The sequence below is a fragment of the Mangifera indica genome, chromosome 5 (assembly GCF_011075055.1).
Source record: "Mangifera indica cultivar Alphonso chromosome 5, CATAS_Mindica_2.1, whole genome shotgun sequence".
NCBI classification, from domain to species: Eukaryota; Viridiplantae; Streptophyta; class Magnoliopsida; order Sapindales; family Anacardiaceae; genus Mangifera; species Mangifera indica.
Genome location: NC_058141.1, coordinates 1,280,618 through 1,305,407, shown reverse-complemented (window position 1 = coordinate 1,305,407; position 24,790 = coordinate 1,280,618). Strand labels below are relative to the sequence as shown.

Below are 24,790 nucleotides of genomic sequence, written 5' to 3'. Positions count from 1 at the left end.
TTTATTTTCAATTAAATTAATATAAATTTAGGTACAAATTATTTTATAAAATTTCGGGGCAATGTGTTATTTCACTTAAGAATTTTTTTAATCTTTTCATTAATTTTATAAAAAAAATTTAGCAAATTTTTTAAACTAATTTAATAGTAAACTTGGATGGGAAATAGTCATTTGGCCTTTCGTATTTGTAAGGCTTCAGCATAACTACTTTCAAGGAAGCCTAGGGATTAACATGACCTACGAATCAATCAACTTCATCACATGCTTTTGTCGATGGGTTGTTTCCTAGTTATGATCGAAATAAGAGGAAGAAATTAAATATTATTGTATGTTTACACAGAAAAATTAAATCAGAGTTTGCAAGTGGATGTCGAACTGCCCACACATTAAATTCTAACCAAATTGCCGAGTTAGAGTTTTAACTTAAGTTTCCATCCATTCAAACTGAGATAGCTCGACTCAAATTTACTATTGTACTTATTATGTCTCAAGTAAATGAGTATATAATGATTAGGGTTAGATCCGAATCGAACTAATTCAATTTTAAAAAGTAGCTTAATTTGGTTTGACACGACTTAAATTTGAGTTAAATTTGAACTAAGAGAGTTAACTCATTTTTAAAACTAAGTCAAACTCAAATTAGAATGAGTTTAGCTGAGTCCAACTTGTAAACAAAGAAATGACTCAATTCTATTTAAACTTGATTCGTGGTTTGATTCAAATTATATCTAGTAATTATCAAAATGACATTATTTTGTCAATTATTAGGTAAAATAATATTGTTTTGTCAAAGAATTATAAATTTAAACCATGAATTTGAATTATAGATTCGAACTATGAACTCGAGTTAAAATATTTTTTATTTAAACTGAATTCCAGCTACCATTATATTTAGTTGTCAAACTCAAGCATAACTCAAGTCAAATCATTTTTTATTCAAACCAAACTTGAATTAAAAAATATTTGAACTTGATTTGTTCATATCCACTCTCTCTCTCTCTCTCTCTCTCTCTCTCTCTCTCTCTCTCTCTCTCTCTCTCTCTCTCTCTATATATATATATATATATATATATATATATATATATATATATTGCGGGTAGATTTCCTGAAATTTGAAGCTAAACATGATTAATGCAAAAGCTTTATTCAATTCTACTGAGGTTTCTTTTAAAATTGAAGTAATTAGGAATTTAATTATGTCGCTTATGTCTCCATCAAGATACAATTGGCTCAAACAGCTAAATATTTTTACCCATTTAAGAAAGTTATAAACTTTGTTGCCCAAGACGGTAGATTATGGTGCAGATTGGAACTTGGCGTTTATCCATGCACAAATACTATTAACCACAAGTCAACTAGGGCGACAGGAAGGTTTGAAGGTTAAAATGGGGATAACGGCAAATTCATGGTGACCTATTACATTTTTATATTAAAGAGGTCAAATATTATTTTATTTTTTTTATTGAAATAATCGAAACTTTCACATTTTCATATTCAAAAGGCTAAACTTTTATAATTTTTTATGGAATGAACTACATTTTCAATATTTCCTATTAGAGATATTAATCACTTTACATCTAAAGTAAAATAGAACAACTATTCAATTGTATTTGTTTTATGCTTTTGATAAAAAATATTAAAAGTTTCGTTTTTTTATAAAAAAAAATCTGAAAGTTTAATCCTTTAAATAAGAAAATAAAAGAATTTAGTTTTTCCAATAAAAAAATTTAAAAATTCATTCATTTTAATAGAAAAAAACAAAGTTCAGTAGTTTCAATAGAATAAAAATAATTTGACATCTCCAAATATTATTTTCCTTTGAAATTTTATGAGTGATTAGCATTTTCCCACACACAATTTACCGTAAAGACAGTTTCCATCTACCAAATGCATATATCATTTTTTTTCACCCAAAAACTAATTATGTTAAAGGAAAATTAGCTTGGTACTATATGCATAAACTACAATGACGAAATTATCTCATATTAAGACCTCCTCTCTTCCATCTCACCTTCTCCCATTTCCTTTCACACCTTCTTCGTTTTTCCTCTCATTCGTTTTCTTAGTTGTTGCCACCACCACCACTATCTTCAACCAAGTTAAACTAACATATACCTTTGTAATACCTCTTTCTAGATACATATTCTTACACGAAATATAGATCTGAAGAGACGTGCTAACTTATACTTTATCCCCCTAACTAGTAGTGAAATTAAAAGTATGATATTCAAACTAAACCAACATGTAAGGTGAAAAAGGTGTAAACACATAAATACTAGAAATACCTCAATATAATATATAATTAAAGCCACATCATCCACAATATAAAATGTCTAAAATCCAAATACAACATCAATAGTGCATAAACAACAATATATAAGTCCAACCGTACATAACAACTATCCAAATAGTAAAAAGACCAAAATGCCCCACATCTCATGCAACATCCCAAGCTAACTCACTGGCTCTCTCGTATCCCGCTACTCAACATGTTTACCTGCAAAACCACAATAACGATCACAATGAGTAAAATATTCACTAAGTAGATGACCTCTTGACACCCTATAGACAACATAACCATAAACAATGTGTTCCAATTCCAATTCATGATGTGGTCTTCACAGATGTTACCAGTGTTCACTACAAGAACGGAAAATAAGGATAAGAAAAAAGGAATTTTTTGAATTAGTCCTACATGACCATTCAATCACATTATGTTTTTGTTTTCTCAAACAATTCTATTTCTCAATATACAGAATCTCGTAGGTTTTTGTATCTCTCACTTTGACCTATTTAATTCCAAAACAACAGGCTCTCGTTGTTATATCCCCATAAACCGTATCGCTAGTGCTCTTATTCACATTTAGGTTTGGATACCACTCGCAAGCTAAACAAGATCAAACTCTCTTTAACTTAAGTTTGACTCAGTTTTATAAATAAACTAACTCTCCTGACTCAAGCTTGACTTAAACAAATTCAAATTCAGTCAAACCACCTTGGTTTGAGTGCAACTCTACTCAAATCAAATTGTCATATTGTTAGGATTAGATAGTAAATATTGAATCATCTTATGATTTTTATTTTATTTCTAACGTATCATAATATTGATATTGTACTTAAATACTCTTTTTTTTCCTTTTTATCATCTTCAAAATGTAGCTCATATAGAAAACTCAATCTCAACTAAGACTCAGTATAGATTTTGATCTTTTTTCAATCTGAATTTCTAAGAAATTTATTAAGGCTTGTCTATTAAGTCTATATCAAAGAAGACGTGTTTGAACTGTGCTTGTAACACAAGATTAATGGAACTTTTATAATAGATAATTCAGTTTTTTCAACACCATCCATTTTGCTTTCTGAAAACTCAGAGAAAACAAAAGTGGGACAGAAAGCATTTATCGCAATGAATTGTACTTTCAAAACTCTATTAGATATGAAATTATAAATTTACAGTCACCAAAAACTCAAGGTATGTACGGTTCAATTTGTTTCGGTTTAAAAAATTTTCAAAACGAATTGAAAAAATTGTTTAACAAAATTTCAAAGCATATTTTTAAAAATTATCTAGCAACATAATTTAATATTTTAAAATTTTAGAAACACTTCAATTTTTTTCTAATTTCAAAAACTCACTAAAAATTTTTCACAAACACCTTTAATATTTTTAAAAATTAAATTTACCTCTAAATATATGATTATATATTATTTACATATTATCATATTTCACTAATAAAAATTAAATCAATATAAACAAGGGTAGAAATTTATTTAGTAAAATTTTGGAGGTGATATATTATTTAACTTAAGGGTTTTTTTTAATCTTTTCAATAATTTTATAAAAAAAATTAACCAAATTTTTAACTATCTTAATAGATAGATGGGAATTTGTCTTTTTTTTTTTTAATTTAAAGAGTAAGAATAGGCCGTTTCATTAATCTTTGGGTGGAAAAAAATCATTTGGCCTCTAATATTTGTAAAGCTTAAGCATAATTTGATTTAATTGTAAAATTATATATAAAAACATAATTAGAGGTGGATTTGAATTAAGTCAAATCAAACCTCTAATAAAGAAGGGTCAATAAGCCTTCAAATTTTCATCAAATTGTCAAGTTAGAGTTTTTGTTCAAATTCAGTTCATTCAAACAAAACCAATTCGACTCAAGTTAGAGCTTTTGACAAATACTTAAAATTTAAAAAAAAAAAAAGTCTTTCATAAGACATTAAAACTATTAAAACCCAATACATATGTATGTGTCAAATAAATATTAACAGTTTAAAAAAAATGTATTCCTTTCTTAAGATTAATTAAAGATTCTTGGTGACTACAACTCCAACAACTAATGGACTAAATTAGTTGCCTTGGCCATAAGGACCCTCTTGGAAGAAACAACCAAGGTTCAATTTTGTTGAAAACTAAAAAAGTCTCATATCAAATAAAAAAAAATAAGTGAACAATATATAAATGTAATATATCGGACTTTAATACAAACCAATTTGTATAATATGAGTTTTGATCTTCATACTTATAAGTCTAATATCCTATAGATTCAAACTGAGTTTGTTCGAATATAAGTCTAAAGATTAAATATTTTCAATTCAAGCTTTATAGGTGTTTAATCTGTAAAGCTCACAAGCTTAAAAAATTCGATATGAATTAATTAAAACAATATCGTTTTAATCAATATGTATTAAAACGACATCATTTTAATATTAAGCGAGCTCAAAACTCGATTTAAGCTTAAACTCAAGCCAAACGGGCTAAACTCGAAAACCTTTGAAAAGAGCTCCAGCTCGAAGGGGTCACTAAAACGAGTTAAACTCAAGCTTAGACAAGTTCGAACTCAGCTTAATTTGAATCTAACTTATGAACAATCTCAATAAATAGGGTTAATTTTCGTTTTTATCTAAGTCTAAAGATTAAATATTTTCAATTCAAGCTTTATAGGTGTTTAATCTGTAAAGCTCACAAGCTTAAAAAATTCGATATGAATTAATTAAAATAATATCGTTTTAATCAATATGTATTAAAACGACATCATTTTAATATTAAGCGAGCTCAAAACTCGATTTAAGCTTAAACTCAAGCCAAACGGGCTAAACTCGAAAACCTTTGAAAAGAGCTCCAGCTCGAAGGGGTCACTAAAACGAGTTAAACTCAAGCTTAGACAAGCTCGAACTCAGCTTAATTTGAATCTAACTTATGAACAATCTCAATAAATAGGGTTAATTTTCGTTTTTATCTAATATTGAAGGCATCTACTCAACCTTTTTACTGGCCAAAGGGTGTCAACAATAATACATCAATTTCACCATTTATTGGGGCGGTGGCGACCTGTGGGACATAATTCATTGTAAGGCCAAGAAAATTTATAGAAAAGGCTAATGAATTTTTTGATATGATAAATGATATTGACATGCTACTTGCCATCTAATAGTACACTTCTGGTAAGTCAATAGATTCAAATGGGTAGAAATTATGGCTTTGTAAGTCTAAACTAAAAGAATAATTATATGTGTACTCAATTTTGAGTATTAATTTGAATACTCAAATAATGTATCATCATATGATTGATTATTATTTTATTTTTAATTCAAAATCATATAATTACATGATGTTATATTATATGAGTGCCCAAATCTCATATAACTAGCTCCTTAATTGTTGTTGAGTTTCCTGTGGTGTTGTTATTCATGTTGATGGATCAAGCAAGGGGTGTAATATGGTAATATGGTAAACTCCAAACGTGGGGTGACTTTTATAGAAACAACAACCCCACACCTTAACTTGTGGATATCCTTTGCCAAGTCGGGTCTTATTAGGTTAGACTTTAAATTTGTGTTTTAGGTTAAGTCTCCATTTAATCCAACCTAATTAACTTGTCTACATCAACCTATATAGTACACAATTTTATTTTTCCAAGATTTGCGAGGAAGCAATCACAAAAGTCCAATAACTTCAATCAATCACTAATTGATTCATCCATATTTTATCAATTAATCAATCAAATACTAGTTGATAATTAAAATGACAAGATTAGGTATTCTTTTTCCACTAAGAAGCACTTCATAAAGTTGGAAAGAGATTACTAAAAGGGATTACTAGAGACAACTAATCTTGTAAGTTCATGAAAATCCAAATCTAAACCCTAACTTTTAAAAAATAATAATAATAAGCAAAAGAGTGTGTAATTTCACTTTCTTTTTTCGAAAAACTAATTCTAGATCTATTGTGGGTTTACTCACTTTTGTTTGGCCTAGCTTGGATTCACAAGTGTGGCCGACTCCCTTTCTCAATTGGATAGAATATAAAAGGTCCTCAATTGTTGGGGGAGGAAATGATTGAATGAGCCAGAAGAATAGATAATAAAAATATGAAGATATTTGGGAAGAGAAATGCGTTTATAATAAATATCAACTTAGATAATAATGACATGTTATAGTATAATTAGGTAATATTTAATTCTTAATCTAAATCAATTAATTATATAATAATCTATCATCAATAATATTCATTTGATACTTATTATAAATACAAGTAGTGTTAAATCTGAACTAAACTAACACGAGCTTGAAAGTCAACTCAACTTGATTCAATTCAGTTATAATTCGTTTAGTTCAAATATTAACGAGTTCAAGTTAAGAGTTTTGGTTTGTTTTGACACCGAACTGAACTCAAGTTAAAGAGAGTTTAACTCGGTTTGGCTTACGAGCTAAATAGATGGTTTGATTCGGTTTGAATTTAACTTATGACTCTATTCGAATTATGTTATGTAATTGCTAAACGATGTAGTATTATCAATGAGTCACAAATTCAAATAATGAATCTGAGTCACATATTTGAGTCGTGAATTTGAACCATAAATTCAAATCAAATTTGAATCGAATAATTTTTATTCAAATCAAACTTGATCCAACCTAAATGTTGATTTGATAAGTTTGAATTAAACTCAAACTAAGCAATATTTCATTTAAACTGAATTCAAACTTAATGAGATTTATATTTAATTCGATTTATATTCACCCCAAAATACACACTTGATATTTTCATGCCAACTGGTTAAAGAGGTCGAGTCTTGTCACATCGCAAGACTTTTCTCTTTTGGTCTTTTTCTTACATTTTTTTCCTTTTTAAAATAAGTTAGGTCACTTGTGTCCTTGCTTAGTCACCTTTGGAGAACGGGCAAGTGCGAGCCAAGCAGTGCAAGCTTGAATCTATATTTAATTCATTTGAGTCAGAAGTCAATATTAATTAATATAAACAAACTAATTTTATTATATTATTTAATAATTTTAAATTAAATTTAAAAAATAAATAAATTACTTAATCACATGTCAATTTGTTAATATTAACTAGTACCTACCACTTGTACATTTACTTTTATTTTAAGAAAAATATCAACAAAATTTCAAAGGTAGGAAAATTGTCACATCATTAATTTTATTTATTCATATAAATTGACAAAATAATATATTATTAAATAATTTTAAAATCAACAATTATATTAAATAAATAATATACAAATACATAAATTTATATAAATAAATTAATAAAATTTATTTATATATATAATTTTATTCGTGAGACAATTACAAAGTACGAAACAAATGGTCATCACTCACTTAAATATAAGCCAAAAATTAAAAAGACATAATCATTTCTGCTTCCAGTCCGGTGATGCAATCATGAATAAACTAACCGTCCGATGATTCTAATAAAGAAAAACCAAAGCACTGACTTTCTGTTTCTCGTCACATCAAAGTTCTACAACGGAGAAAAAATATAAAGGAAAGTTTTCAACAACCTCATCGTTGAAATAGATACTTCCATATGGCCAATCATTTCATAAAGATACCCACTGTGAATTTTGATGGATTAGAGGCAAGCACTTGAAATTAAAAGTTGTTGCTGCTTTCATCTGTCTCACCAACAATCAACCATCAACCATCAATGTAATTTTTTCACAAGTTGGTACGACCTGACGATAGCATGTTGAAACATTGAGCTTTACCTCAACTACCAAATGTGTAATTCTATTCATATATATATATAAATGTTTCATTGGTTTAATAACATGTTTACTTCTATCACATTTTAGATAGTATGTCCAACCATGTTGATAGAACAAAAATGAGTGACCTCATGTGAATTGAACCATCTTTTTGAAAGGTTAAAGTAACCATATTGGATACGTAAAATTACAAATTTAGTTATTAGTTTCACAATTACTGAATTAGATAAGTTAAGAATTTATATTGATAAACTAGGAGTTGACATGTTTTATACATTGAATCTCCTGTTTTGCCACTCAAATTACCTTTGGAGACTAAATGCAGCAATGTTGCTGACTTTATTTCTTCGGAGAGAATTTGGGTCTATTCCTGCCTTCTAAGCTGCAATAACACCTACAGCTTCCAAATGGTTTAGAGCCTTGACCATTTTTTTTTTTTTTAAATAATGAATGGTTGCAACTCATATTGACGCAATCACAATTTCCAATCAAGCGTATTGTTAAAAGATGACAGCCAATAAATAGTTTTTTCTTTTCTCTGTTCTTTTGTTTCATTCATTCAATTTCTGAGAAAGTGAATTTATAATTGCCCACTGCAATACAGATTACTCTTAACTGTGATTAAACGGAACTATTCTCAAAAATAAATTTTTTATTTGAGGAGAAAAATGTATGGATATGTTAATGTCTTTGAATGTGCACCATCAATAGGAAGCACCATAAATTTGTTATTTGTTATTTTCTTTTTCTGGTTGCAAACCATCTCCTCCACAACCATCAATAGGAAGGACAAGACTATCCATATCAAGTGCTAATATGCAACTCTTCTCCAGGGATTCAGAGCTCTTGGCCAAGTAGCCCAGCTAGTGAACATGGCAAAAAAGTATATCCTATCTGTATAAAAGAATTCAAACTGAAATAAATATCATATAAGAGACTAGCCCTGCTCATGCATGGATACTCCAACGTAATAGAAAGAAGCAAGATTATGCTGGCAAATGTTTACACTCAGGTGGAGATTACACGGTAGGAAGTACTGTAATGAGTTTGCAAACCTCCTCAGCAGTTGATTTAGGGCAAAGGAATTGAGTTAATGGAAGAGGTGGTAAAGCAGCAGCATGCACACAAGGGATCTGAAATTCCTTCACTACTAGATGTCTCATAACAGCCTCCTCTCCGGCCAATAAATCTATTCCCTGCAAAACATAAATATAAGGTGAAATAATATAAACTTCATGGTTCATACAGTCTAACAACACAACACAACACCTTGTTCATATAGAAGCATCACAATTATTCAGCTTAATACTGTCTTGAAAGTGTAAGATATGGGTAAATTGATAGCTAGATGAATCCCTTAAAACCTCATGCGTTTTCAAGACTAGCCAGTTAACGTCTTCCCATTGTTTGTCTCACATTGGTTCCCTTAATTAATGCAATGCTTTATTCAGTTCTATCGAGGTTTCTTGGGTTTAGAATTGAAGTAATTAAGAATTTAATTATGTTGCTTGTCTCAATCAAGATACAACTGACTCAACCCACTTAAGAAAGTCCTAATTAACTTTGTTGCCCAGTAGTATAGATTATGGTGCAAATTAGAATTTGGCATCTATCCATGCAAAAATACTATTAACCACCAGTCAACTACGGTGACAGGAGGGTTTGAAATTTAAAAATTGGGATAACAGCAAATTCATGGTGAACTATTACATTTTTATATTAAAACGGTCAATTTTTTTTTTTTTTTGGTTTTATTGAAACAATTGAAACTTTCACATTTTCATATGAAAAAGATTAAACTTTTATAATTTGTTTACACTCTCTGTATTTTCTGTTGAAGGTATTAGTCACCTTATAGCCAAAGTAAAACAGAACAATTATTCAATTGTATTTGTTCTATACTTTCAATAAAAAAATACTAGAAGTTTCATTCCTTTTATAGTAAAAATCTGGAAGTTTTATTCTTTAAGTAGGAAAATATGAGAGTTTGATCTTAACAATAGAAAATTTTGAGAATTTAGTCACTTTAATAAAAAAAACAAAGGTTCATACTTTCAATAGAATAAAAATAGTTCGACACCTCCAAATGTTATTTTTTCCTAAAATTTTGAGTGATTAGCATTTTCCCACCCATAATTAACCACAAAAGCTAATTATGTTAAAGGAAAATTAGCTTGTTACTATATGCATAAATACAATTACCAAATTATCTCATATTAAAACCTCTCCTCTTCGTTCTCACCTTCTCCCTTCTCCCATTTCCTTTCACGCCTTCTTCCTTTTTTGTCTACTCCATTTCATAGTTGTTGCCACCACCACCACCATCTCCAACCAAGTTAAACCAAGTTATACGTTTATAACACTTCTCTCCAAATACATACATTTATACAAAATGTAGACCTAAAGAAATGTGTTAACTTATAATTTATCTTCCAAACTAGCAGTAGAATTACAAGCATGATATTCAAATTGAACCAACATGCAGTGTGCAAAAGGTGTAAACACATAAATCTAGAAATACCTCAATATAATAAATATTTAAAGCCACTTTATCCACAATATAAAGTGTCTGAAATCCAAATACAACACCAATAATGTATAAACAATGATACATAAGTCCAATAAGTACACAATAACTATCCAAATAGTAAAAGACCAAAAAGCCCCATGCCTCATGCAACATCCCGAGCTAACCCACTAGCTCCCCTGTCGCTCACTGCTCAACATATGTCTACCTACAAAACCATAATAAGGAACACGATGAATAAAAATGCTCAGTAAGTAGGTGAAATCCCGATATCCTACACACAACTTAACTCATAAACATGTGTTCCAATTCCAATTCATGATGTGGTCTTCTCGGATGTGAAGGGTGTTCGCCAAAAGAATGAAGAATAAAAATGAGAAGAAATGAACTTTTCTAAATTAATCATGAATAACCTTTCTCTCGCATCCTATTTTTGTTTCTTACATAATTCTATCTCTCAATATACAATGAATCTCGTAGGTTTTTTGATCTCTTGCTTTGACCTCTTTAATTCCAAATCGACAGGCTCTATCGTTATTATATCCTTTGAAACCATATCAGTAGTGCTATTGCTCACATTTAAGCCTACATATGAATTGAAGTTGAGCTCAAACACCTTTTGGATTAAGTTTCACTCAAATAAAAATTATGGTGGTTTGAGTTTGATTCGAGTTTTTCAAATCAAAGTTAATGTTAGCTTAAGTTTGACTCAAGATTATTGAGTCAAAGTTAAGGCTAACTCAAGTTTGAAGTTCAAAACTTGGCTCACGTTTATGAGTTAAATTTACAACTCATTGATAGAAACGATGTCGTTCTACTAATACTAAATAAAACAACATTGTTTTCATAATATCTTAAAATCATTTGAATCGAATCACTAATCAAGCTCAAACTAATTCAAGTAATACACCAGACTTGCAAGCTAACTAGATCGAACTCTCTCCAATTTGAATTTGGCTCGATTTCCGAAATGAACTTACTCTCTTGGCTTAAGCTCGACTTAAACAAATTTGAACCAACTCAAACCACCTTAGTTTAGGTTCAACTCTACTCACATCAAATTGTCATATTGTTAGGTTTAGATAATAAATGTTGAATCATCTTATGATTTATATTTTATTTCTAACATATCATAATATTGATATTGTACTTAAATACATTTTTTTTTCCTTTTTAACGTAGCTTATATAGATAACTCAATCTCAATTATGACTCAGTATAGATTTTGATTATTTTTCAATCTGAATTTCTAAGAAATTTATTAAGGCTTGTCTATTAAGTCCTTATCAAAGAAGACGTGTTTGAACTGTGCTTATAACACAAGATTTATGGAAAAAGATAATTCAGTTTTTCCAACACCATCCATTTTGCTTTCTGAAAACTAAGAAAAACAAAAGTGGGACAGAAAGCATTTATTGCAACGAAATGTATTTTCAAAACTCTATTAGATATGAAATTACATATTTATGGTCACCAAAAACTAAAGGTATGGACGATTCGATTTGTTTTGGTTTAGAAAAATTTTCAACAAGAATTGAAAAAAGGGTTTAGCAAAATTTTAAACCAAACCAAACTATTAAAAGTAAGCATTTGGAAATGTAATTATCACGTTTTAAATTTCTAGGGACATAATTAAATTTTAAAAATTTTAGAAACAGCCCAAATTTTTTTGAATTTCAAAAACTCACTAAAAATTTTTCACAAACACCTTAAATATTTTTAAAAAATAAATTCACCTCCAAATATACCATTATGTATTATTGACACATTATCATATTTGCACTACTAAAAATTAAATTAATGTAAATAAGGGTAGAAATTTATTTAATAAAATTTGGGAGGTGATGTGTTATTTAACTTAAGAGTTTTTTAATCATTTTAATAATTTTATAAAAAAATTAACAAAATTTTTAATTATTTTAATAGATAGATGAGAATTTTATTTTTTTCAAATTTAAGAAGTAAAAATATATCGTTTCATTAATATTTGGGTGGGAAATTATCATGTGGCCTCTAGTATTTGTAAAGCTCAAGCATAATTCAATTTAATTGAAAAACTATATATCAACACATAAATAAGGGTGGATTTAAATTAAGTCAAATCAAACCTCTAATAAAGAATCCTCAATGAACTCTCAATTCTCCACGAATTGTCAAGTTAAGGCTTTTGTTCAAATTCAATTCATTCAAATTGAATAAGCTCAACTCAAAATTACTGTTATATTTTTAGTTGTATTGAGGTTTCTGGTGTTTAGAATTCAAAGTAATTAGGAATTTAATTTTGTTGCTTATGTCTCCATGGAGATACAACTGACTCAAACGGATTAAATTTTTTAAACCCATTTGAGGAAGTTATAATTGATTTTGTTGCCTAAGCCAAGCGTATAAATTATGGTGCAAATTGGACTTTGGCGTCTATTCATGCAAAAATACTGTTAACCACAAGTCAACTGCGGAAACGGGAAGATTTGAAAGTTAGAAATTGGGATAACAGCACATCATCGCATTGAACTATCACATTAATGCGGAAAGTTTGATTCATTTAAAAAAAAAAATTGAAATTTTAATTCTTTTGATAAGAAAAATTGAGAGTTTAGTTCATTTTAATCTAAACTCGAGCTCGGTTCAATTTCAATTAATCTAAAACTCAAGTTTGCCTCGAAGATATTCAAGTTGGCTCATTTGAGAGGAATCAAGCTGAAATTCTGTTCGAATTCGAGCTTAAACCGATCTTTAAGCTCTGCTCAGTATTGTAACCAAAGTCAAATGACTAACACAATATTATTTTAACGCGTATTAGACAAAATAACGTTGTTTAGTTAAATCGTATTGAAATTTTTTAGTTTTGCTAATCGAACATCTCTAAAACTTAAGCTCAAGTTTAAAAATATTTAACTTTCAAGCTCAAGCTCAAGCTCGCTTGAGCCAAACCTATTTTGGCTTTGTTCGAGTTAAACTCGAGTTCGAATAAGCTTAGTTCAAATATACCCGTAAGAAAGTATAAAAATTAAATCCCTTCAATTTTTTTTTTTAATAACGTTTTCACAATAGAAAAAAAATGATAGTTCAGCAACTCTAGATATTGTTATTTCTTAAAATTTTATAATTGATTAGCATTTTCTTACCCACAATTTAGCCTAAAAACACTTTCTCATTTATCAAATGCATAAGATATATATATTATATATATAAGGAAAATTAAATTAATTACCCATTTTGTCTCTTATTAAGCAAAAATGCCCACTTTTCAAACTTTCAAGCAAAATGACCTAAGTATTTTTTAAAATGCCAAAAGTACCATTCACCACATCTATATAAACCTATTCACTCTCACTCTCATTACATACATTTCTCATATTATTCAAACACTCACTCTCACTCTCATTTTTACTCAATATCAATTACTATGGGTTCGTTCAGAAGGAAAAAAATTCATCTGTCATGTAAAAAGAGTATTTGAATATTTGATAATAATTTAGAGGTTAAATAAAATTTCAAAAAAATATGAGGGCATTTTGATATTACACAATGTATGAAGGATTTAAATAAAATGTTAAGAATAGATAGATATATTTCGATACAAGACAACATATGAGGTGTTAAATGAAATGTTAAATAATTATATGGGGTTAAATGAAATATTAGAAATTTATGGGGGTATATTAATATTAAAAATTGTAAGAAGGTTTTAAATGAAATGTTAAGAATAGATAGATACATTTTAATATAAGACGATATATAAGAATATTAAATAAAATGTTAGATAATTATATAGGGTTAAATAAAATCTTAGAAAAATATAGGGGGTATTTTGATATTAAACATTATAAGATGGTTTTAAATGATATGTTAAGAGTAGATAGATGCATTTTCGTACAAGACAATATAAGAGGGTGTTATATGAAATGTTAAATAATTATAGGAGCTTAATTGAAATGTTGAGAAAATATGGGGGTTTTTTAATATTAAACATTTTAAGATAGTTTTAACTGACATGTTAAGAGTAGATGAATGTATTTCGAGACAAGATAATATATGAGAGTATTAAATAAAATACTAGATAATTATAGAGGGTTAAATGAAATATTATAAAGATATGGGGTATATTTTGATAGTAAACATTGTAAGATGGTTTTAAATGACATGTTAGAAGTAGATAGATGTACTTCAAGACAAGACAACATATAAGGGTGTTAAATAAAATGTTAGATAATTATAAAAGTTAAATAAAATGTTAAAAAAATATGGGGATATTTTGGTATTAAACATTGTAAGAAGGTTTTAAATGAAATGTTAGAATAGATAAATGCATTTTGATACAAAAAAAATATAAGGGTGTTAAATGAAATGTTAGATAATTATAGAGGGTTAAATAAAATGTTAGAAAAATATAGAAGTATTTTGATATTAAACATTGTAAGACGGTTTTAAATGGTATGTTAAAAGTAAATAAATATATTTTCATACAAGACAACATATGAGAGTGTTATATGAAATGTTAGATAATTATAGGGGGTTACTTAAAATATTAGAAAAATATGGATTCAATGTGATGATAACATAATGAAGTATGCTAGAGATTGTAAACAATTAATTAAAATTCCCTCCTGAACAATATTTGAGGGATTTATTCAACTTTTGAATAAGCATTGCGGTCTTGATCTAGTCAGAAACTATCTTCAACTATTTAGAAAACCAAGAAAAATTGAGTTTGATTGTCCTGTATAGATCTAAAATAATGAAGATGTCCAAGGTCTTATTGACTTGTCTCAATACTTTAAGGAATATATTCTTGTTTTTGTTACATGTACCCTGATCGAAAGGCAAAAAGAAGAAAAAGAAAAAAAATTGGTGAAGTGAAAAAAGTATCTAATTTGAAAGACTTGATTGATTGCAGTAACGATGCATTCTATATTGCAAATGAATAGGCTCGTGGAGTGAAAGATAGGGTTCTCGAATGGATTAACTTTGAGGGAAACGAGATGATTGATACTTCTTTTGATGAGGCAAAGTCCGAGGATATGTCACCTACGACTGGGGGTAAAAATAGTTTACAACTTGAAGATCCTATTATGGGTAGCAGAAATTATTCAAGACCATTTTTTGACAATGTCTCCACTGGTCCATTTAAGTGGTTTTTCGATTTTCCTCCACAACCTTCAACATCATCAAGTGGTACAAGATCGATCCGAGAGGAGAATACTGTAAAGCTTAGTGATATTTTTCATAACAAACAATACTTGAAAGATGTTATGGACTAATTTGCCCTAGAGAAAGGATTTCGATATAGGGTACATAAGTCTGACACGGGCGATAGAAGATTAGGTGTTATGATGCCAAATGCCACTAGTATCTAAAGGTAACCAAAGCCAAATCCAATAAAGTCTTCTGAATCGATAAAATCAGCCCAACCCACACATGTTCAATTGAGAAGCTAGGGCTCGACCTTTAGGTCAATTAATAAGATCAAATTTATGTTAATTGATCGAATTTATCGACCTAAAGAGATAATAGTCGACATCATTAACAAGTACAAAATTGACATTTCATATTCACAAGTTTGGCGGGTGAGAAATTGAGCTTTAAATTCACTGAGGGGCTCACCGAAAGAAACATTTATGCTCTTACTTGATTATTGTAATAATTTAAAATATGTTAATCTAGAAACCGTGACCGCTATAGAAACAGACAATGAACATCAATTTAAGTATTTTTTCATGGCATTGGGATGTTTCATCTATGTATTTAAACAATACATTCGACCTGTTATTTGCATTGATGTTGTTTTCCTTAAAAGTCAATATCTCGGTTATTTATTCCGTGCGGTGGGCCTAGATGGTAATAACCAGATATACCTAATTGCTTTCAGTGTTGGTAAAAAAGAAGATTATGATATATGGTGTTGGTTTCTAAGAAAGGTTAAAGAATGCATCAATGAAATCTTAGAGTTGACAATAATCTCAAATCGACATCATGTTATATATTCTACAATAACTGAAGTCTTTCCAAATGTCTACCATAGGTGTTGTTGTCATCACCTTTTGTGTAACATGTGATCAAAGTACAAACGCGACTCAAAGGTAACGTGTTTACACATGTATAAAATTTTTATTCCGTTTAACATTTTATAAATTTTGATAATGAAGTTTTCATATTATTTATAAATTTGTAGGTTGTGTGTTCATATTAGAAAGACAAAAAATCATACACAGAAATAGATTTTAAGGTTATGATGAGATCTCTTGATGTGATGAATCCTTAAGTTAGGGCTTACCTACGTGAGGTGGGATTTCAGTGATAGGGCAAAGCATATTTTCTAAGGCATCGGTATAACAACTAATATTGTAAAGTCATTTAATGCCCTTGTCAGACATGCATAGGGTTTGCCTATCACAATGTTCATCAAGTTTATTCGAGGCACATTATAACGATGGTTTCACGAGAGGAAAAACTATACAAGTACATACCTAATTATTAATAATTATCTATTTGAGCATGTCTTTCTTCCCTTATGCTTTTTATTAACAAAAATGTTCTTACTTTTTCCAAATTACAGATGAATACCCCAACTATGTTACCCCATGGATGAAGGAGAAGCTCAGTCATCTTGTGTTGAAGTCTGCGTGCCTAGAAATTCAACCAATTACAACTCTTCAGTTTCAAGTTTTTGGTTTTGGTGGATACATGGGCATTATAAACTTTAATGAAATGTCTTATACATGAAGAAAGTTTCAACTTTCAAGTATTCCATGCAAACATGTCATTGCTATTAAGGCTGGATTCAAATTAAGCTTGAGTTCAGCTCAAACAAGCCCAAAAAGGGCTAACCACCAATGAGCTAAAATTGTTTGTCATGCTCTCAAGATAATAATTTTGATACAAAATGACATCATTTTGACCAATATATATTAAACAACATCATTTTAATAACAAGTTAGTTAAAGCTCAAGCTCGAATCGAGCTCCAGTTGAGCTCAAGCTTATTTGTAGTGATTCAATGAGCTTAAGTTCAAGCGCAAGCTTGAGCTCTATTACTACAAATCAAACAAAGCTTGAGCTTGGCTTGGCTCGAATCCAGCTCTAGTTGTTGTTGCAAGACACATAAGGCTTACAAAAGTCAAGGCATGGGTTCACCTATTCTTCACCATCAAGTTCTACTATGCAATGTATGTAAAACATGTCAACCCACTCAGAAACCAATTAGAATGGTTGCATGCCCCTGAAAAAAGAGTTATTCTACCCCACATTCTTGATTGTTGTTGACTGGGTCGCACTTCAAACAAAAATCGACGTCCTTCATGAGGGGAGATTGTTACACCCAAGATATGTAGTCAGTGTAGGCAACCAGGACATGTATGAACATAATGTAAAAGCCTAGTATCGGTTCCGAGCTCCATCCTATAGGGTTCATCCAGAAAAGGTAAAGGAACGAGATCTTGACAACCTTATATTTAGTTTTATTAATTATATGATTTATGTCTTTGTTCAAATGATATGTAACCGATGTATTTTTATTAATACTTCAGTTGAGTAATTGTGTTTATATATGATGTAATAAATTTAGTGTGAATAATTTTTTAATTACATAGTTGTTATAATGAGCATTATTTATGTAATTATTAAAATGAACATTTTGTGGTTTGATTAATGTATGATTTACTTATATTTTACTTGTGTTTAAGGAGTGGTGGTGGAGTTCCAAGGTTGATGATATGATAGTTTAGGGTATTATAAATACTTGTGTATGAAGCTTGGATGCATTGGAATGGCATTTGAGGCCTAATTTGTAAAAATTATAAAGTAATGAAATTTCAAGTGAATATTTAAATCATGTTATTAAACATCAACTATATACGAAAGATAACTTGTAGCATAATACGTTAACTTATAAAAATCATGCAATTTATTGATTCAATAGAATTTCTAAACTAATAATATGATCAAGCCCATGCAAATAACTAAAAGTATCTTTCTAAAATTATATCTTGATTTTTTATTTTATATAATTTATCAATCCGCTTGAAAATTCAAATGAAATAACGTTATATAAATAATTTTCATATGTAATAATGATGATTATTGTTGAGATATTTTTAGTATTTCACTATTAACATTTTTTCATCAAAATTTTTAATTAATACCATAATTTAAAGTTAATAACCTCACAATACTCTCTTATAATTGTTTTCATGAGAAAATTATTTAAAAAATGAAATCTAATGCATAATCATATATAATGTAAACAATGTATATCATACACATAACCATATACAATAAATATATACTTAACAACTCTGAAATCAGTAAAATAAACAATAATAAAAACAAATATGTATCTGTGATCTACTTGATACAGTAAAAATATAATTGCAAGATTAAACGCCGACGTATAGAGGTAGACAACTCTCGAGAAAAATCCAAGCTCCATGACAATGTCATACACTTTATGAAGTGTAACATAAAAATGCCACAATCACTAGAACCCTCGCCCTACTAGGGGACACCGTTTAGTCGACATAATATTAGATGATCAACTCATGGTGTACACCCAAAAGTCATCCAAAAACTCGTCACCTCTAATAATGCCAGTATAAATGTCATGTATGATTGCATTCGTCGTACGAGCCCTACATAATTGACCAACCACAAAAATCTATAACTTTACCTATCCAATGTACATAGTGGAAGTTTATAAGGATGAAACCTATAAACATTGAGAAATTATAATGGATACACATGTTGTATATAAGTTAATTCAAAGTAAATTATAATGGAAACACTATTATACTATACTCTATCGACCTCCCCTCATGGTTCGCAAAACAAATCAAGGGTAAAATCTACCTTAACCATCTTCGTGAAAAGCTTGGGAAACCCATACTCCTCTGTTGGCGTGGCAGTCTAATTATCGAATGTCATCCCGATGTGTTTCATGAAGAAGGTGTGGGTCGTCATCCAACTCTATGGAATAATGACCTGCTGCTCGTGTTGGTGCTAATGTAATATCGCCAAAAAAGAATTTGCATGCTAAAATAGTTATAAGAAATTTGAATTGTATTAGTTTCTGACAAATATATAAAACATTTAACCAAATTCAATAGATATAGCAACTTACATCCTCAGTCAACCACTCACGTAGCTTGACAACAATTCTCCAAAAAGTGTCTGTAAACTTAGCTCCAATGAAATAAACCTCATGCTAATTAGATGTTGCAGCTCCGATGTACCACATGAGGAAAGATTCCTCATGCTCTGTTAGATGATGGAATGGTCTGAATTTGTTGTTTTGCCCTTAATTTGATTGAATTTGTATACGAGGTGTGAACAAGCAGACCCTTTTAGATAACTTGACAGTGTGTAATATGCATCATCTGAAAAATAACATAAAACTGTTAATTCAATATTTAATTTTAAGTAACAATTATGATTTAATTGATTAATGTTACCTTATCGATGTATGTCAGAGGAGGTTTCATAAGACAATCTTCTATTGTTGTCAACTCAACCATTCGTACCCTCTCGATGGACTGTAAAATTAATCTTATATTATCAATGATCAATATATATGAATATATACAAATTATAATAGATATACCTCATCTTGGTTTCCATGTGAAACATCCTCCAGCAGGTCGTCCCTATGTGAACTAATTTCCATTATCCTTTTATTGGAGTTGGGGATATCAGCAAGTAACCACAACCACTCATCTTGAAAAGAAGAAAAAACATTTTAAATATGCATAATAATATTAATAACAAATTGATCAATGATATTTCATAAAAAAAATACACTACCTCTATAATCGGGGAAGGTGTACAAGGAGAACTCTAAACCAATAATGTCTCACAGCTAACACCCTATATGAATAAGAAGAACAAGTTAATAAATGACATTTCATATAAAATATAATAATAATAATAATTTTCAAAGCTCCAATGGAGAGGAGATGAAACAACTGAAGGACCAACCAAAAAACCCTCATGACCAGGACCCTATACGAATATATAAAACAAATTAATCAATAACCATTAAAAAAAATATAGCAACAACGATAAATGAGAAACCTTAGATAGGAGAGGTGATGTAACAAAAGGGCTAATCGAGACCCCCTCATAGCCACTACCTTGTACGAATAATAATAACAACTTGATCAGTGACATTTCATATAAAATATAGTAACAACATTTCATATTAAATATCTCCAAGAAATTAAATACAAACCTCATATGGGTGAGGAGAAGGAATTGAAAGGTTAATGGGTGAGGTCGTCCTGACACCATCGTGCGTACGCTGTACGAAGTTAATATAGATGTTAGAGAAACAATAAATACAATTTTTATAAAAATAAATGAGATGTGACTTTGTAACCTGATCGATTAGAGCTAGGCATGTACACATGACAATTGTCTAAACAAGTCAAATGATCCTTTAATCGAGACATTTGAGAAAACACCTCATCTCATAAATAAGAAATCTCACATAATGTCATAGTGCCCTATGGGCCAAAGTAGCATCTACTAGGGATAAAATGGGTGATGCAATCAGGGGACACTCTATGTGGCGGGATGGCTAACATGGTCTTAACCCCTAGGAAGGTGTGTGGTCTCAATGGCTGGGGTCTCTATAACAAAGGGATTGATAGTATGGTTTTAAACCTCAAAAAGGTGTGTGGTCTCGATGGTTAGGGTCTCAACAATAGGGGGACATATAAAATGCTCCGTAATATAATACTGAATAGGTTTTTCAAGTGTCTCAGGACTACTAGTTAGTATATCAACATATGGCATCATCAAAGATACTCTATCTCTTATTGAAAAGATGTTGAAGAGGATGAGGAGGAATGCAGATTCGAAATACCCGTGTACAGAATAATGTTCGCATATCATGGTTTAGCCTCCTCAATCGATGATGGATGGAGCAAGAAAGTGATATCATCCCATTGATTTAGATATATAATTCAACATATTTGTAATTATCAAAGTATCAATTAACTAATTAATTAACAATTACATACCTTATCACTGGTAAAAATAGTGTCCATATGACCCTAACCAAGCATATCTCACATATGCCACTTGAAAATCCATGGAGATGCATGGACATCAACTAAAGCCACCCAATTATACAAGGTGTCCATCATCTCATATATCCAATATTGCAATATAACTATTAATGGTTTAATTAAATTAATTTGTGTTCTTGCCAATTAATATAGATAATCAAGAAATATACACATACCTGGAATGCAATGGGAAATCCATATATGTCATATTTTACGCATGTTGAGCATTTGGTTAGAGTAAACTCTATCACTCGCCTAGGACATTGACTCATACATCATCTGTCACACTGGAACAACCTAGGGATAGGAATTAAACTCATCCAAGTGATCAACCAACTAGAGGTACTCTATAGATACCTTCTTTTGTCGATCATTCTCCAGCAACATCATATGTAGATAATACAACAAGACCATTTTGATGGTGTCGATATCGTCACCCCCTATGGCCTAGCCAAGAAAACACATTCAATATTATGATACTACACTTTTTAACATCCCTGAAAGTAGGTATCTCTAATCTTATGTCTGGATCCGTATGAAATACATGATGAAAGTATAGTGATCTAGCTGAATGATAGCCCTATCATCAAAACAAACTCGAATGGGTTGAATCTCATGTCAATCCCATTAACCCTAAACCAAAACTAATCTTTATCTAAGCTTTGATATAGTTGTCATAGCAAAAATGAGTGCACTAATACTCTAAAGAACTTGATATCTAGTAATCGAAGGAGATGCACATCTTCTCGAGCAATCACAACTGCACCAATCTCAGTATTGACCTAATCTTCGACATGACGGCGTGTTGGACACAATATATAACCTCTGCTCGGAAGTGTCGTGACTCATCCAGAATTCATAACTTGCCATTGTCACATTTTCTTTTATAAGAAGTATCTTGTAAAAAAATTTGAAAGTTTATAAAAATTTCATGAAAAACATATATATAAACAGATATAGAAATGACAAATATAGAAAAAAATTAACCTAAAATTCGAAAACATGTTAGAATACCTTAGAAAGATGAAAACTGAAAAAATGAAAAAACAGAACTGAAATTTGAAATCTACACTCCAAAATAACCTAGAATGTCAAAAACCAAAAAATCACTCGAAAATATGAAAAGTATAAGTCGAAAATAAAATACGACCCTGAATTGCTAAAACTAATCATTGAAATACCATGAAATGAAAAAAATTGAAAAATCAAACTAAAATTCGAAAAGCACATATCGAAATATCCAAGAATAACAACAATCGAAAAACTGAAATAAAATCTAAAAACTAAATGTCCAAAAACTTAGAAATGAAAAATATTGAAAAAACGAAACTAAAATTTGAACTCTATACATTGAAATACCCAAGAATGTCAAAAACCAAAAAATCAAATCTGAAAAATACGAATCAAAACATTTCAAAATACAGCAATCAAAAAACTGAACCAAAATTTTAAAACTACATCTCCAAAAACTTACAAATGACAAATATTAAAAAAAACAAAACTGAAATTTGAAATCTACATGTTGAAATACCCTAGAATGTCAAAAACAAGAAAATCGCTTGAAAATCTGAAAAGTATGAGTTGAAAAATCCCAGATTAACAATAATAAAAAAACTAAACTAAAATTTTAAAACTACATGTCTAAAAACCTAAAAATGACAAATATCGGAAAACAGAATTGAAATTCAAAACTATATGTTAAAATATCCTAGAATATAGAAAACTGAAAAATCACTCAAAAATTCAAAACTAACAAGTGAAAATATCCTAGATTGACCAAAAAAAACTGAATTTCAAAAAGTACCTGAATTTCAAAAATTAAACGTTGAAATACTCAAAAATGACAAAAACTAAAAAATCCATCTAAAATTCAAAAAGTACATATGAAAATACACTCGAATGACAACAATAAAAAAATTAGATGAAAATTTGAAAACTGCATGTCCAAGAACCTTAAAATGACAAAAATCAAATAAACAGAATTGAAACTCAAATTTTGCATGTTCAAATGCCTTAGAATGTCAAAAATAAAACAATTGCTCAGAAATCTCAAAATACGAGTTGAAATATCCTAAAATAACTAAAATAAAAAAACAGATTTGAATTTTGAAAACTAAATGTTGAAATAGTCCAGAAACGAAAAAACTAAAATATCAAACTGAAATTAGGAAATTACATAAGAAAACGGCCCTAAAAAGCACAAAAATAATGAAACAAAGATGAAATTCAAAAATGGCATATCCAAGAACCCTAAATCAAGAAAAACAGACATGAAATTTGAAAACTAAACGTTGAATTAACTTATTATGACAGAAACCGAAACATCGATCTAAAATTCGATAATGACATCGTAAAACGAGCCTAAAAAGCACAAAAATAAAGAAACGAACATCAAATTTGAAAACTACATATAAAAAAACCTTATAATAGAAAAAACGAATATGAAATACGAAAACTATAAGTTGAAAAACTCTAAGTGTGAAAACTATCAATTTACCCCCTTATGAATTTTCTACTCTCACACATGTCCTATAATTTTCCTTTGCCTCCTTATCAATTTTCTAATCTTCTACAAGTCCTATAATTTCTAAAAAGTCAATTTCCCTCCAACCCCTCGGATTCCCCATGTTTCACAGATCACCCCCCAGGTTAATGTAAAATTTTTCACTTGCTCCCTTTGATTTCCCCTGCCTCTCCTAGGCCTTAATATTTTGAAAAAATGAAATTTCCCCCCATCCCACTGGCCATCGTTCCATGCCATAGGAGATTTAATTCAATCCAGGGGATTCGGGGGTCCCTCGAGACAGATCTCCTACCAATCTAACACATTTTCCAACCAAAAATGGTCATTTCAGCCTTCAATTTCAATACAAATCAAATCTACACATCCTATAACACAATAACCCTCAAAAATTTCAACTAAAACAACCAAAAATCAAGACATTTTATGCATTGTTCAAAATCAGAACCCTAAACATTCAATGCCCAAAACTTTATCAAATTGCAATAATCCTAACCATAATTGATTCAAACAAGATTATGGATGATGTATTAACCTTCTTTGTCAATTTTTGTATTTGGAAAACATGAAAAGTCAATAGAAACCGTGGAAGACCCATGATTTTCTTTAGATTACAATAGTGTACTGGGGGAAATTTGGGAAGGAATATGTAAAATTCTTGCTTTATG

At 29.7% G+C, this 24,790-nt stretch overlaps 1 long non-coding RNA gene across 1 annotated transcript; it reads right to left on the bottom strand.

The window, feature by feature from the left end:
- Window positions 1-8,697: 8,697 nt before the first annotated feature.
- LOC123215362 lies at window positions 8,698-9,482 on the bottom strand. The gene is made up of 3 exons (XR_006502023.1): window positions 9,282-9,482; window positions 9,068-9,208; window positions 8,698-8,906 (listed from the first exon to the last, which is right to left on the bottom strand). It is a non-coding gene; the product is annotated as an uncharacterized LOC123215362 (long non-coding RNA).
- Between the last annotated feature and the right edge of the window lie 15,308 nt (window positions 9,483-24,790).